Source organism: Misgurnus anguillicaudatus, chromosome 10, assembly GCF_027580225.2.
Source record: "Misgurnus anguillicaudatus chromosome 10, ASM2758022v2, whole genome shotgun sequence".
NCBI classification, from domain to species: Eukaryota; Metazoa; Chordata; class Actinopteri; order Cypriniformes; family Cobitidae; genus Misgurnus; species Misgurnus anguillicaudatus.
In genome coordinates, this window is record NC_073346.2 from 25,124,170 (window position 1) to 25,140,184 (window position 16,015).

At 37.3% G+C, this 16,015-nt stretch overlaps 1 protein-coding gene across 2 annotated transcripts in view; it reads left to right on the forward strand.

The window, feature by feature from the left end:
* Positions 1-16,015, forward strand: part of sema6cb (semaphorin 6Cb) — a 354,388-nt gene that overhangs the window by 126,277 nt on the left and 212,096 nt on the right. For both annotated transcript variants that reach the window (XM_073872208.1, XM_073872209.1), the window contains one exon: positions 3,134-3,290. The gene's annotated coding sequence lies outside the window, so the exon portion shown is untranslated. The remainder of the gene's footprint in view (positions 1-3,133; positions 3,291-16,015) is intronic.

Consider the following 16,015-nt stretch of genomic DNA (forward strand, 5'->3'; position numbering starts at 1 on the left):
CTCCTGACTGAGAGAAAGCAGAAACATCCTTAAAACATGGCCCAGATTTGTGCTATATTTACTCAACCAGGATGGAATTCAACATTTGCTGAAAACCTCTTGAGCTGTTATTCACTCTCAGGAGACTGCAAAACTTTTGCAGGTGAATTTTTCTGAAGGTTCATCCTCTCGTGTGTGATTGTGTGTTTGTGTATGTGTGCAGTGAATGGGATGTGAAGTTTATTCTCAGAGTTGCGGAAACTGTTGGGATTTGAGGCTCTTGAGAGAAAACACCTGTAATTACAGCATTTTCCTGTCAACCTGTTGGCGAGTAAATACAAAATCAAAATGGTGTGTGCAAAAACCAGAACATTATGCTATAAGGAAGCCCCAGTGGTCTGTAAAACATTTGATACACCTGCACATTACTATAATATACTCAATAATATACTCAAGTCACCGTTCAGATTAAAGATTCCCAGGAAATTTTACAGCCTGTTTCGCAGAAATCTGTTGGATATTTGTGAAAGTAAGCTCACTGACAAACACAATCATATACTGTAATTAAAATGTTAAGGCTTTTTTAGTTGGAAAAGTTTCGTCTAGAAAGAAGTTTATTTTTTATCTGTGTACACTACATTTGTAATAAATTTTTTATTTTTGCTGTTTAAGGACGGTTTATGCTTGCTTTTTAGTGCTTGTCTAGCTAGTAGATCTGAAAATGCATGATGTTAACCATAAAATAATGCTGGCATTGCATTTCTGGTGATGCTGGTCAACCTAGCAAGAGTCATTTAAAAACCTGGTCAGCACACTAGCTTACAAAACACAACATGTATGGTTATGTAAGTCGTTCTATCAATTCAAGTTCAATGCATTATAGTTAACAGAGGTGCCATCCAAATGGAAAACTCATTTAATATGAATAGTTTTCATATAATCTCTGACTTTTACAAATGTTGACTGAAGACCTGGATTAGCTGCTGTAACGTTTTTAATAAAACATAAAGGGCAGCAACAACAGAACCTCTATGTGTGCATAATGCAACCCATATTTAAAGTTGTATTACGGTAGTTTGAATGAGTTATTTGGGAGAGGGTCAAAGTTCATTTAACTAAACCAAGCATGAATATGTCAGACAAATCTCATTGCCGAGTGTGATGACTCTTTTCGCTCACTGTCTTTATCTTTCAGACAAACCGTATTTTCTGCCTGGTGGATTTCTGGTCGCCCTTGGTTTGTCTGTCTCACTCGATTGCGGTTTATGTCAATTTGCTTGTTTGCATGCTAATCATGTGAACTGTTTGGCATTACTCTATAGCCCATTCAGTCTAGCCTTCCAATTACAGACACATTACAGGCTGTACCGTTAACAGCAAACCAGTTAGTGAGTTAAGTTAGTGAGTTATTTAATGCTCCAGTGTCTTCTTGCACTTAAAAAAGCGGCTCACTGTGGTCCTCTGGTGGTTCATGAAAAATTCCAAGCGCGTGGTCCTAGTTGGAATTCCAGGAAGGATTCCGAATTAATTGGCTGATTGAAAAACATACCCAGTTAAATAATTACAGTTGGGGGAAATGCACCAACATTAAATTAGTTTCATGAGTAATTAACTCTTAATAATGATTTTGTTGTCATTAATTTTTGATAACGTGTTTCTATTGTGTCACTTCTAAAGTAACTGCCAATGACTCATCACTGTACAGTACAAAAGCTTATCTGGTGTGTATAAACTGCTTTGATTTTCAATAAAAGCTCAGTGCATGTACAGTAATACAGTGTGTACATTTACATTTATGCATTTGGCAGACACTTTCATCCAAAGAGAATTACAGTGCATTTAATGCATGCATTTTTTGGTGTGTGGGAATCAACCCCACAACCTTTGTGCTGCTAACACAATGCTCTACCAATTGAGCTACCCAGCTAGAGACAACGGGCACTATTTTAAAGATCTAAGCACATTGTCTAAAGTGCACAGTCTAAATGGGCATGTCCGATGCCACTTTTGCTAATTTAACGACGGGAAAAATGGTTGTGTTTTGGGCGTAATGTGTAATAAACCAATGAGAGTTTTATCTCTCATCCCCTTTAAAAGCCAGTTGTGCTAGCGCTATGTCTAATCCCTATTTAGATGACGGAGTTTGTAAACTGAAAAACTAAGCGGAGGAAGAAGACCCCCAGTTTAAGAACGTTAATTTTTTTTCATTTTAATTGAAATTTTAATTCTTTTTACAAATATCAGGCTTTTAATTGCTGTAAATGTATTGATATCCTACATAATCATTGTAATCTTATAAAATAATTTGCAAATATGCAAGAAAAGGTTTGTATTCTAAAAGGTTTCAGCACTCGGACAGCGCTATGGGATTTTTAAAAAGATTTTTACTTAAAATGTTTCTCATCTCATCATATCCACAGGTACAGAGTCATCATATACAATAAATCCGTAGGGTAGCATTTAAAAAACATTTGAAAATAGATGCATTTGTTTAAAACAAAGCATTTATTTACTTCTCAAGCTACAGGTGAAGCAGCTCTTTACGCCTTCTAACGTCTCATAATCAGTCCTCATTTATGTCCAAGAGACTCAATAATAATCTTTTACATATCAATCCTTCATATTTAAAAGCGTTTTTGTGCTGCTGCGCTTTCATGTGTGTGATAAGCAAACCCGCGTTGTCGTCCCGCTTATAAGCGCATATTACTAACGCTCTCTTTAAATAACAATAACAAAATTAATATTGCGCCATTGACTTTAATTGACTTTTAGTCTTTTTTAGTTGCCTCAAAATAGCAACGCGCCAACAAAAACACGGCTCGTTTTCAGACCAGAATGCCCATGGGCGCAAAATTGGGCGCAAATGCATTTGCTATTTAAACAGAGTGGCGCTAAACGTGAAAATGATAATTGCGCCGGGTTGAAAGTAGCAAAAAACACTTGTGTCGCGCATTACACTGCATTGCGCTGGGTGTATGATAGAGCCCAATAGATGGAAACTATCCTTTGTATATACAGCCACTGATTAGATGTTAAAAGAGATCAATTTCATGCACCAGCAAATTAAAGGTGTTAAAAAATGGGAACATGAAAAGTATTCATACAGAAGTAGCTACTATGTCAGTTTATTATTATTATGTTCATTCTTTCACAGGCAGCATTGCAACTTCATCTGTGACACATTTAGATTCGACTTTTATGGATACTTGATGTCATTCAGACCTGCAACGCGTGTGATGTCAGTCTGCTTCAGACGGGCTTTAAAACACCACCTGCACCTGAATCAATCTCTCACGGGAGCCTGTCGGAAGGTACAACAGATGCACGTTCACAAACATACATGAGTGAGTGATTGCCCAACATTAGGAAAAGTAAAGAGAAATACACAGACTGAATTTGCATACTGAGATGTTTGCAGACCTCTGGGATTTCTACTCCATATAAAGTTGGTTGTTGCCAGGCAGCTGTTGTATGGTGGACTAAAAAAGAGTGTTGATTGGGAGATGAACCGCTCCATGTGCTATAAAAAGGCACTGGATGGTCCGTTTGTGTACAGATAATTATCTCCAGTGATCATCTGCTTTCTTCTTGCCCTGAAGATACGGGGCCTTGCTATGCTCGAAAACCTGAATGACATATCATTGATATGATATATCGCATGATAATGTTTATGAGGTTAGTATCTATCACTTCAGGTTTATCGTGCACAGAGAAGCAACAGCTCACAGGATATTCGTTGCATTTATCAGATCAATATTATGTTTTATTTAGGTAGTTCCTGTGGCTCAACTGATAGCGTGCTAGCAGGGGTTAGATTCCTAGGCAACACACAAATAATAAAGTGTGTTGAATGCACTATAAGTCACTTTATATAAAAGCATCTGCCAGATGCATAAATATAAATGAGATCAAGATTCAGAAGTGCTACTATAAATACAATGCACTTTGAGTAGGTTGTTGTGTTTTATTGGTTTTATTAGTTGTTTTTGATGATGCTTCTTTTAATACTATAAATTAGTCGACTGGATGTGTTTAAAAATAGCATGTTCTGAATGTACATTACAGGCTGGTGATATAGTTTTTTTCGTGAATGTGCATAACACAATATCAGATGAGTACAAAGTCAAGGGTCTTATTATTAAGCGTCTTAATAACAAATCAAAGATATAAAAGTTGATTTATCGAACCCACAATTATTGTTTAGCAACAAGTAATATTGATCAAAGCATCCTTTTCACGTCTCTAAATGTTGTTTATGCTTCTCACGTTACAGTTTCTTTGAAAGTTCAGTGTATCTGTGTCTAGTCTAGACATAATAACATTTTTAATCAAATTATTTTTTCTTTATACTTCAGGATTTTAATCTCAGCAGATGCTACATCAACATTTAACTCCTGCCAAAATTTTATGTTTATTATTTATATTCGTGTAAAATGTGGTTTAAAATCATTTCATTGCATTTCTATCTGAAGACCCAAAGGAGCTCTGAAAAGCTGCTTATGATTTTTTTGTCCTTGCTTAGCGTTTCTTTCTATTGCAATTTTACCCGAATCACCCGGCAAACAGCCAGTGAGCCATCAACGATTATTCCCAAAGCAATAAGCTTTATCTGTTCACCGAAAAACAGATTACAAAAGCCTGTAAATGCTTCATCACAGCTTATCACACAAACAGTGTACAGATCACAGCCATTGATTCTAATGGAAGACACTTGGAGAGGCTGAACTAGGGTGCAGAAGACGTCGATATGAGCGAGAGGAAGTAATTAAAACAGGTAATCCCTGATGGGATGGGGTGTTGATTCTTGCCTGTGCCCTGAATCTGATGTTTTCAGTCGGCTATATTTAGCATCGTCTGATTGTTTGCACTTCTGAGGCACTGCTGGCATCCGTTGTGTTTCACACTTTTGGACATTGCAAGTTTAATTCATGTTTGTTCTCCAGAGACAGACTTAAAGTATTTATTATTAATTTTGTGCCCGCTGATTGAAATTTACATTGCACTATTAAAAATAAAGATGCTTCAAAAGGTTCTTTATAGTTTTTTGTCAAATGTTCTTAAAGGGGACATTTCACAAGACTTTTTTAAGATGTCAAATAAATCTTTGGTGTCCCCAATCTAAAAAAGCTTATTCCACTATAAAGGCTCTTTTGTGAAACAGATATTTGACACTGGACCACAAAATACAGTGTCTGAAGTACCACAGGTATATTTGTAGCAAAAAAAGAAGTAGAATGTGTGCACATCCAAAAAAATGTAAAGGCAGGTGCTCGATCACAAGAATAAAGTAATACAAAAACAAATAACGGCATACTGCTGCCACTGCTCTCAATATTTATTAATTAATTGTCCCTGTCTCAACCTCGATCCCGAGGACAATGAGACAATCAAACCCAGTTCCGGTAAATGTGAAGGTCGTAACATTCCCAATTTACTAGCCGTCCTTCAACGTGATGCCCAGCTGATGCCTGATCAACGACCACCGGTAGAACGACCATCTCCCAAGGGTTTTTTCCTTCTAGGACTTTTTCCCCCAGCTAAAAAAGTCCGGGATTTTTTCTCCTAGGGCTTCAACCCTGATCAACGACCACCGGCAGAACTCGTTTAATCTTCTTAATCATTTACATATATACAATATATATATATATATATAAAACTCAGACTTTATTAGCCAGGGAGAAAAGTTTTTTTCCTCCTAGGACTTTTTCCCCCTGCTAAAAAAGTCTGTGTTTTTTTCTCCTAGGGGTTTTTCAACCCGGGGAGTCAGCCTTCATTAGCTTAACTTATCACCCTCTTCCATATGTTACATTAGTAATACGCTCGCTTATAATGTTGATTCATAGCCGCAGCAAATTCTGCTGCGTATGCTATCTGTATTATGTTATGATATCTGTCGATTTTTCTGTGTTTTTCCCTGCTTCTATTAATGTAAAGCTGCTTTGAAACCATTACCAATTGTGAAAAGCGCTATATAAATAAAATTGAATTGAATTGGATTAAAAGACTATGTTTCGACCCAACATGTTTTCGTCAGGTCAGGTCTGTTTGGTCGAAACGTTGTCTTTTAATTAATAAATATTGAGAGCAGTAGCAGCAGTGTGCCGTTCTTTGTTTTTGTAATATTTGTAGCAAAAGCCATATTTTGGGTAAAAATTATATAATTTTCTTGTATGCCAAAAACATAAGGATATTAAGTAAAGATCATGTTTCATGAAAATATTTTGTAAATTTCCTCTGTAAATATTTCAAAACTTTTTTGTGGGTAGATGCTGTTGCTAATGACTACATTTGGACAACCTGAAAGTTGATTTTCTCTGTATTTTAATTGTTGGCACCCTCAGATTTTGGCACATACACTGAAGTTCTCGCTCTGTTCTGCCCCAGTGTGCCTGCTGTTGCATGTGCACTGACCCAAAGCGAATAAAGTGTTTTCATTAATTCCTAGGGAAGGTAGGTTGGGTGAATGGGTGATCGTATTTTTACCGCTCATTTTGCACAACGCCTTTATCTTTTTTGTCACCATGCACTTAAAGGCATGGGTGCGTAATCTCTGAAAGCCAATGTTGACATTTGAAATCACCTAAACAAACACGCCCCTACCCCAATAGAATCTGGACCTTCATTTGATAGACCTGCCCCACACATACGCAACCCAGGCAACGATGTTGGTTAGTAGACACGCCCCTTACTGCTGATTGACTAAAAGTGTGTTTTGGTAGTTGGCTCGAATCCCTTTTCCAAAGTGTTTTTCAAAAATCACACACCCCACCTTTAATTAATGTCTACGCAGCCTCGAACACAATCACTCAGAACCTCGAGAAGGTGCAGGATCATGCAGAAATGAGAGAGAGAGAGAGATGAGAATTAAGGTCTTATACATTAGTTGCCCAGGTCAGGAAAACTAAATAGAAGACTAGAAATGGGTAAAAGGATTAAAGGGGCCATGGCATGAAAATCTGACTTTTTCCATGTTTAAGTGCTATGATTGGGTCCCCAGTGCTTCTATAAATTTAGAAAATGTGAAAAAGATCAACCCAGTAACTTGGTTTTGGTAAACCATTTTCTCAAGCATGAAAAAAAGGCCATTGAAATTTGGCTCTACTTATGATGTCATAAGGAGCTCTTATTATAATAATACCACCCCTTAATCTGCAATATCCAACCACAGCAATGCCATTTAGTGCAGAGAAAAGCACAATTGAGTTTTAATTGCAGCAAACCACCATCATTGTGATCAGTGTTTGAATTTCATTAGCTCATTTGCATTTTAAAGGACACACCCAAAACGGCACATTTTTGCTCACACATACAAAGTGGCAATTTTAACATGCTATAATAAATTATATATTTGGTATTTTAAGCTAAAACTTCACATATGTGCTCTGGGGACACCAAAGATTTATTTGACATCTTAAAAAAGTTTTGTGCCATGGCCCCTTTATATGTATAATGCCATGTCAGTCATATCCTTACAATATGCTAACTGGATAATACTGAATATAACTTATTGTATATATTTTAATAAAATAATGTATTTTTGATACAAATCAATTAGAACTATAGTAATTCTATTTACTAGCTGGTTACCTATGATCAGCATATGGAATCTCTATGAATAATTTTAAAGACATGTTGCTAATATGTTGTACCTTTTCATGTTAATTAAATATTTTTATGCCTAGAATTACTCAAGGAGGTTGTATGATTCTTATAACTTCCTTTTCTTAAAGTTTTGTGCATGATGACATGTGCCACAAATGCATATAGGGTGTCAGACTATGCAACATTTAATGCAAGTTCAAGTGCACTTTTTAAAATATTTTGGGTCAACCTCTGGCACAGCTTCAAAGCTGAAACGTATTAAATCCTTTTAGAGGTCCAGCATATCACTGAAACACCCCAGTGGCTTTGCTGTCATCAGTATTAAACATGTTACCTCTCGAACCCCAGAGCCCCCCCACATAACAAATCTCAATTTAACCCCTGGTTGTATCCAAATATTGTCCTATCCTCACAAACCATAAATCAATGAAAAACATATTTATTCAACTTTCAGATGATGTATAAATCTCAATAGAAAAGACCCTTATGTGTGGTTTTGTGGTCCAGGGTCACAAATGTTCTGCGAAAGGTTCTTTATGGAACCATACAGCTAAGTTTCTTCTATGGCATTGTTTAGCACCTTTTTTTAAGAGTAAATCACCAGTGACTTTGGACATACATAATATTTATTTAGAAGTCTGCTCACATTTTTGCTGACCAATTTTACATGTTGTTGTTTTTGTCCATTCTGATTTCTCACTTTTCTAAATGCTTTCCTCTTATCTTTCCTGTTTAATTTTTATCCTTTCTTTCAGTAATGCATTGCTGGCCTCCTTCCCACTACCCGCAAACACACAGATGTGAACGTGACGTGCCGGCTGAGGTGCAATTAATTATTAAAACCATTTAAACAGTAGTGCTGTTCTTATTATATCAGCAATCTTGTAACATCTTTCATCCAATCAGATTTAGCGACCAGAAGTAACTATCTGAGTAGTAATAATGTAAATGTTATCAGTGCTGTATGCATAAGGCTTTATGTTTACTTATTTACTTCTGAATAATTGAAGAGCATAAGGAGCAACACAAAGGCTTTATCCTCTGTGTTTTATTCACAGCTGTGTCCTTTGAGCTTCCCGGCATCAAAAGACTCATGCATCTCTGTCTCATCGTATCATTCTCGAGTCATTGACCTCCACGAAATGGCTTTTCCTTCATGACATTTGCACATTCACAGCCTGCGTTTTGTCACACTAGACTGTTTTCTATAAACTATTTTCTAAAGAGGAAATTGAACTTGCCAATAGATTATCAAGCTCAAGGCCGTTCAGTACTGCAATGATGCTTACAGTATGCAAGGTTTCATCTGCTGTACCTGTACAGACGCTCTGCTTCATTATGCTTCGTGATGGCACGGGGTCGTCCCTCAATTTCTTTCGAGGGGGAAAGCTCTGCCGTGTTCAAAGCGGCATGTCAGATAAATTCAGTGTTAATTCCAAATGAGAAATTATAAGTTAAAGAGAGGGATGAAAAGGTTTGGTGTTGGGAATTAAAAAGAACTCATTATAACTTCAGTTATGGCTTCTATATGCTAGAAGAGCCTCTGAGCTTTAAAACCCCAGCTTCTTCTTTTGTGCTCCGTCAGCGTGTTCTTTATACAACAGTCGTGCGCCGGCTTCATGGAAGTCTCGTCGTAAAGAATTTCTCGCCCAGACAGTAAAATAACTTTGATGTTGGATATGCATGTTTCCCTAAAACCATTAAAGTGCATTAGGATGGGAGAGGAGAGTCTCGAGAGATAGAGACAGAGAGAAATTAAAGCAGTGAGAGATAAGCCTAGGGTGAGAGCTGGACCTTTATTGATGAGAAAATCACCGTAGTAACAGCATCTGAAGAGCGGGAGAAGGTCGCCTCTCAGATTCTCCTTATGTTTAATCTGCACGGACTCATTCCGATGTGCAAAACATGTCACATCCAAGGTTATTTGCAACAGATTAGCAATTAATCCCATATCTCCTTCTCTTTAAATTAAACTCATACATCTGAGGTAATACTTTTGACCTTAATAAAACTAGAGCGTGCTAGAAATATTTAAGCGTTGGAATGCTTTACATTTTATTATTGTGTAGCCAAAACAAGCCATTGCCCTGTGTTAAAGGGATAGTTTAATCATTTTGATAAATTATGGCAAACACACAGTTGACTTCACCTATTGTCTTCCATAGTAGTTTTGTTTTCCTACTATAAAAAAGTCAGTGGGTGCCGTCAACTGTGTAGATACCATCATTTATAAAATATTTTTTGTGTAAAAAACTCATATAGGTTTAGAGTGAGTAAGTGATGACAGAATTTCACTTTGGGGTGAACTGTCTCTTTAAGATAATGTGGTCTGATATGCATTGCAAAACAAACTTCATCAGCAGGTGACACAGTCTTGACCAATCAGGACTAACAATTTAATTTAGATGAAAATGATGAATGAGATTTTAAATGTGTGCGTCTGTATGCGCACGCGTGCATGAGAGCAGCCAAGCATGCTTGCGTCTCATTATTAAAAACATCATTTATCAAAGCCCTCATATTGATTACTGTCATGTGAGTTAATTGTGTTCGAATACACGATGCATATAGTGTTGAAAGCCAATGGCTAACTTCACCGTCATAATTCATCCATACAAGTCATTTTTAATGAAACAGTAATTCTTCACCTGCTAGCTATTATAAAAGAGAGACCTATTTGTACCCATAATTTGGTGTAGTAATATTACTCTTTACCATGGAGAATAACTCTCGCTACCTGCTGCACAGATGGCTGATCACTTGTTTTTCATTATCTCGCCTGCCTTTAAAAAAGCCATAACACAATTACAGAGAGAGCAATTAGAGACACGCTGTCAACATTATGAAGCTGAAGGTCGTAATTAATGCGTGAAATTTGTGCTGGCTGGGATGGCACCAGCCGTCTCCTTTCTGCATTTTTGCTTCTTTAACATCTAAATGCGTAACTATAATTTGCTAAGCTGTCGAGCAGTCAAGAGTGAAGGATTAGGGTAGAGACCTGCAATGGAAATATATAGAAGATACTGTGTTAATCGGATAAAACAGGAGCTGGTATGTTAATTAAAAAAGATATCACTTGGATAAATCCAAAGAATCTTAATAACGTGCAGGCTGCATTGTTTTGGGATTCGATTCACATGCTGGAATATGCACAACACAATTCCTGCATGTAAACATGGTGCAGCTGTTTCAACACGTTCTCACTCCCAACTCGTCACGTATTGACCTTTGGTCAGCGTCGCATCTGTGTCACTTTTTAATGCATGGTATTTCGTTGAATTTGTAAGATCAAAATAGGCTAACAGGAAAATACAGTACAGTCAGATGCATTGATTGCAAAAACTGACAAATTTTTTTTTTAAAGTACATTTTAAAGGGACACTCCACTTGTTTTAATATGCTCATTTTCCAGCTCCCCTAGAGTTAAACATTTGATTCTTACCGTTTTGGAATCCATTCAGCTGATCTCTGGGTATGGTACCACTTTTAGCATAGCTTAGCATAATCCATTAAATCTGATTAAACCATTAGCATCACGCTCAAAAATGACCAAAGAGTTATGATCCTTTTTAAAACTTGACTCTTCTGTAGTTACATCGTGTACTAAGACTGACGGAAAATTAAAAGTTGAGATTTTCTAGCAGGCGCAATGATATTATGCAGCGCCCGAAAATAGACCCCTTGGTTACTTTTAATAGCAGGGGACTATTTTTGGGCACTGCGGAATATCATTACCTCTGCTGCAGCCATGGTATGGCAGCAAAGATATTACACCAGAATGAGAGAATAGTTCCTAGCCATATCGGCCTAGAAAATCACAACTTTTTTTTCCGTCTGTCTTAGTACACGATGTCACTAAAGAAAAGTCAAGTTTTAAATAGGAAAAATATAGAATCTCTTTGGTTATTTTTTAGCGCGATGCTAATGGTCTAATCAGATTCAATGGATTATGCTAAGCTATGCTAAAAGTGGTACCGCCAGACCCGGAGATCATCTGAATGGATTCCAAAACGGTAAACATCAAATGTTTAACTCTAGGGGAGCTGGAAAATGAGCCTATTTTCACAAAAAGTGGAGTGTCTCTTTACAACTGGTGTTGTCTTCTACAGCCATGTTCCACCATACTGTACATAAACTATGCAAGACTTTTGTTTTCCTTAGTATTGCATACTATTCGAGTGATCATATAGCTTGAGAGTGCGCCAACACTCCACCTTTCAAAATGAAAGAAAACCTTATTTTCCCAGGCAAAATCCCAGTCTGAATTCTGAGATGGCCCATGGTGTCGCTCTCACCTCATTAGATCATTGTGTTCATCAGTACGGGGCTCCATCTCATTTCTCTATTCAGCCGGGCTGAGGGCTTCATGTTAAATTTATGACGCCATTGCTCTCTGTTATGGGCCTAAATGTCTTTTCTGAATGAGAGGGAAGTCAGTCCATCAGTATAGGCCATCAGTGCTAACATTGATTGATTCAGGGAAATTTGCTTTGCCTGCTCAGTCACCCAAGACCGGAGCTCAAAATGAAGCCACGTGCATCACCAATCCGTTCTCACAATGCAATCCCCATATGCAATTCCTAATCAATGCATTGAAACCCATTCTCATAGGGTCTTCCATTAAGAGCGATAATGTGTGCCACAGACTCGATTTGTGCTAATAAAAGTGTAGGCAGTGCTCTGTGCTCAGATCTCCCTCTGACTAAATGGATAAAGGGATAGTTCACCCAAAAATCAAAATGCTGTCATCATCAAATATATTTTTTTGTGTTCATCAGAATAAAAAAATCCAAACACTTTAGAACAACATAAGGATGAGAAAATGATGACAAAATGTTCTATCCCTTTAAGTAATATGCAATTTGGCCCAGAAATACTGTGTGAGCCACCAACTGAAGCTTTTGCAGATGGCGTGGACTCTTCCTCTCTTTTCAAAAGCCCATTCATGAACAATTGCTCCAGCTATTTTCTTCTCTCCCCATTGACATGCTCAATTACTGGCCAATTAGTTGGTTTCTGGGAGTTGTCTCCACAACTTACTATTTACCAGAAACTACTATTTACGGCCCACACTCCCAAGTCTTCGGTGTCAGAGCTTTAGGCTTTGACAAATACTGGTGTCAAAGTAAATTGGAGTGTCTGAAATAGATGCAAGTTAGATGAACACAGGCCTTTTGAAGAACCTCGAATCAATATGCCTTTACCAGACACGATCTAAAGCGCAAAATTTCCAACTTTAAGTTTTCATTCGTCTTCCATGGATCTGTTTTGACGGGGAAGCGCAGTTTATTATGCATAAGAAATATTGTTTCCCAAATACAACAGCTGCAAGTCTTATGACTCAAAAAGACTTAGAGCGCCTCATAAATATGGCAGGATATCTTTAATCTTCTCCATAATCTCCTTAGAGCAGAGATGATTGCTACACATGAGATGTAGCTTTCTGATTTTTTGCTCGCTTTTTTCTATCGGTGGCATCTGTTAAACATGTAAAGATCGATTATTGTCTCTATGCTTTAAATCCCCTGGTTAGTATTCAGGAAAGCGGCTTTAGCTCAGTGTGAAATATTGAGCTTCTGTGGCCCGCCAGTTCTGGATGCGATAAAAGTGCTGCTAAACTCGGCGGTAATGCCTCCTCCCTTTTCGAAATACCCACAATGCACCTTCAAAGCAGAATTACATCCCCAGCCTGCCATATGAAAGGTGCGGTTCTGCCATGAAAAACGCATCGAGCGACGACGGAAGAGCCGGAGAAATGATCTAATGCGTTTTACACCACACGAGATGGGGATGTTTTACAGTGCAGAGGGGAAAATTCAATTTGGTGAGGCTGAAATGAATACACAACGATTTACAAGCAAAGAGCTCAGAAATCAATTAATACTTGAAGATGTTTCTTCAGAAAGCTCCTTCACCGGATGAACAGCTATTGTACATAACTAAGAAGAGCGTCATCCACGGCAGGGCTTTCTCTGCACGCTCTTATAGTTAGTATGAGCTGTTACAGTTATCTTTATCAGGCAGGATGAATAAGTTATAAGTTTATACAGTAACAGAGTATTGGTCATGAAGGGCCCTCACTTCATTCTGTTAAAGAGACACTCCACTTTTTTTGAACATATGCTCATTTCCAGCTCCCCTAAAGTTAAACATTTGATTTTTACTGTTTGGGAATCCATTCAGCCGATCTCTGGGTCCGGCGATAGCACCCTCAGCATAGCTAAGCATAATCCATTGAATCTGATTAGACCATTAGCATCACGCCAAAAACAACCAACGAGTTTCGATATTTTTCCTATTTAAAAGTTGACTCTTCTGTAGTTACATCGTGCACTAAGACAGACGCAAAATTAAAAGTTGTGATTTTCTAGGCCGATATGGCTAGGAACTATACTCTCATTCTGGCGTAATAATCAAGGACTTTGCTTCCGTACCATGGCTCCAGCAGGCGCAATAATATTATGCAGCGCCTGAAAATAGATCCCTTGATAATTTTCAATAGCTGGGGACTATTTTGCTGGTGCTACGTAATATCATTACACGATGTAACTACAGAAGAGTCAAGTTATTTTTTTTTTTTGCGTGATGCTAATGGTCTAATCAGATTCAATGGATGCTAAGCTATGCTAAAAGTGGTACCACCAGACCCAGAGATCGGCTGAATGGATTCCAAAACGTTAGAAATCAGGTGTTTGACTCTAGGGGGCTGGAAAATGAGCATATTTTCAAAAAAAGTGGAGTGTTTCTTTAACTCTTTCGCCGCCATTGACGAGTTATCTCGTCAATCAAGAGAAAACGCTTCCCTGCCAATGACGAGTATTTCCGGCTTTCCGCAATACCGCTATTCTCTGCAACTTTTTAAACCCGGAAGTATCGCCCTATGGCAAGTGGCTGCGTGTCCGTGTCTGTTTTAAAGATCGCTCTGAATGGGATCTCTATGAAAAGTCCGTCACAAAAATTTTATTATCTCTGCTTTTTGCTCAAAATGTGGTGTTTTTGCAGAAACCTACCCATATTCAAAAGCTGATTACAAAAGAACTACTGAAGGTAGGATGAAACATTTTTTTTGTTTGAAAGCAGAGGGTCTGTTCTTTCATTTGGCATTGTATGTTGACATATTTAAAGAACAACATTTTCTGGAAGGCATTAAACTTTTGTGAAAATCATAAAAAACACTGGCGCTGGCTGGCAACTTTTTTTAAAAATGCTGGCGGCGAAAGAGTTAAGCAAAAACAAATCTAATCTTACTTCCAAACATTTCAAACTGTGAAAAAAGACTGCATTAAATCTCTGATCAGGTTTGAAATATGTTGAAATAACACTGATAAAAGTTTTACATCCCCCCGGGATCTTTGATTTATTAAACAGTTTGGGTAATTTGACTCTGGTTACAGCTAACAAGAGTTTCATGGTTTTTGACTGACACATTTAAACATGTTTAAATCCATAAAGCATGATTTTTCAGAATTTAAAAAGATGTTTCATAATACACTCTTAAAAATCAAGGTGCTTCACGGTTGCATTTTCGGTTAATGGTTCTATTATGCATAATTATACATTATGGATTACACCTTATCTAATAAAATTTTGCTAACTAGCATAAGCAATTTAATTGCGTATAAAAATCTCAATAAACAAATTTTGCAGCAGGTATCAAAATATATTTATGACGCTATTTAGTGAATAATCTGTTACTGGTGCTTGGGCGTCTAATGTTAAAAGCATGGGATGAATTTGTTATTTTATAATGAAGCAATTAGTCCAAATTTGCAGATCGGTTAATGATGTGTGTAGATTTCTTATAATTGTGGAACTAACAGAGTTTTAAAGATAAGATTAAAGCTCAGTCCAGTCAATCTTTACTGCACATGGAGAGAGAGTGTGAGGAGTCCTTCATTTTCACTTATTCTTTCATCGTTTTCCTCCAGTCAAAATCCAAATCAGTCTGTATTGTCCTTCTGCTGGATGTAGACTCGTGATGTATGTTTATATCAGTCAGTCTATTCAGCCCTCTCAGTCTCTCATGTGTATTTACTGTAGATACATCACATGCAATAAATGAATGTTCGGTTCGACTCAGTCAGTCTTTATAAAGTGGTCACATCCTAACAAGAACAGAATGTTGCACCTAACAAGATGTTTCTGTTTTCATTGCTGCCAATATTATTTCACTTCCAGCTACACCATGACCTCTTGTCTACTTGATAAACTTGTTTTTCTGTGGCTAGTTTTTTCAGTCTTTTTCTTTTTACATAGAGCTTATAGAGAGCATGCTTGGTTAAATGAGGAATAATCGAGGAATAATCAATATTTAAATAACTGTTTATTATTATATTGATATTATATTTTACATATGTTACTATACAAAAACCCGCCACCTTTTGGATTTACTTGCAATTAAAATGATATAAAATTAGTAGTAAAAATAGTGTAT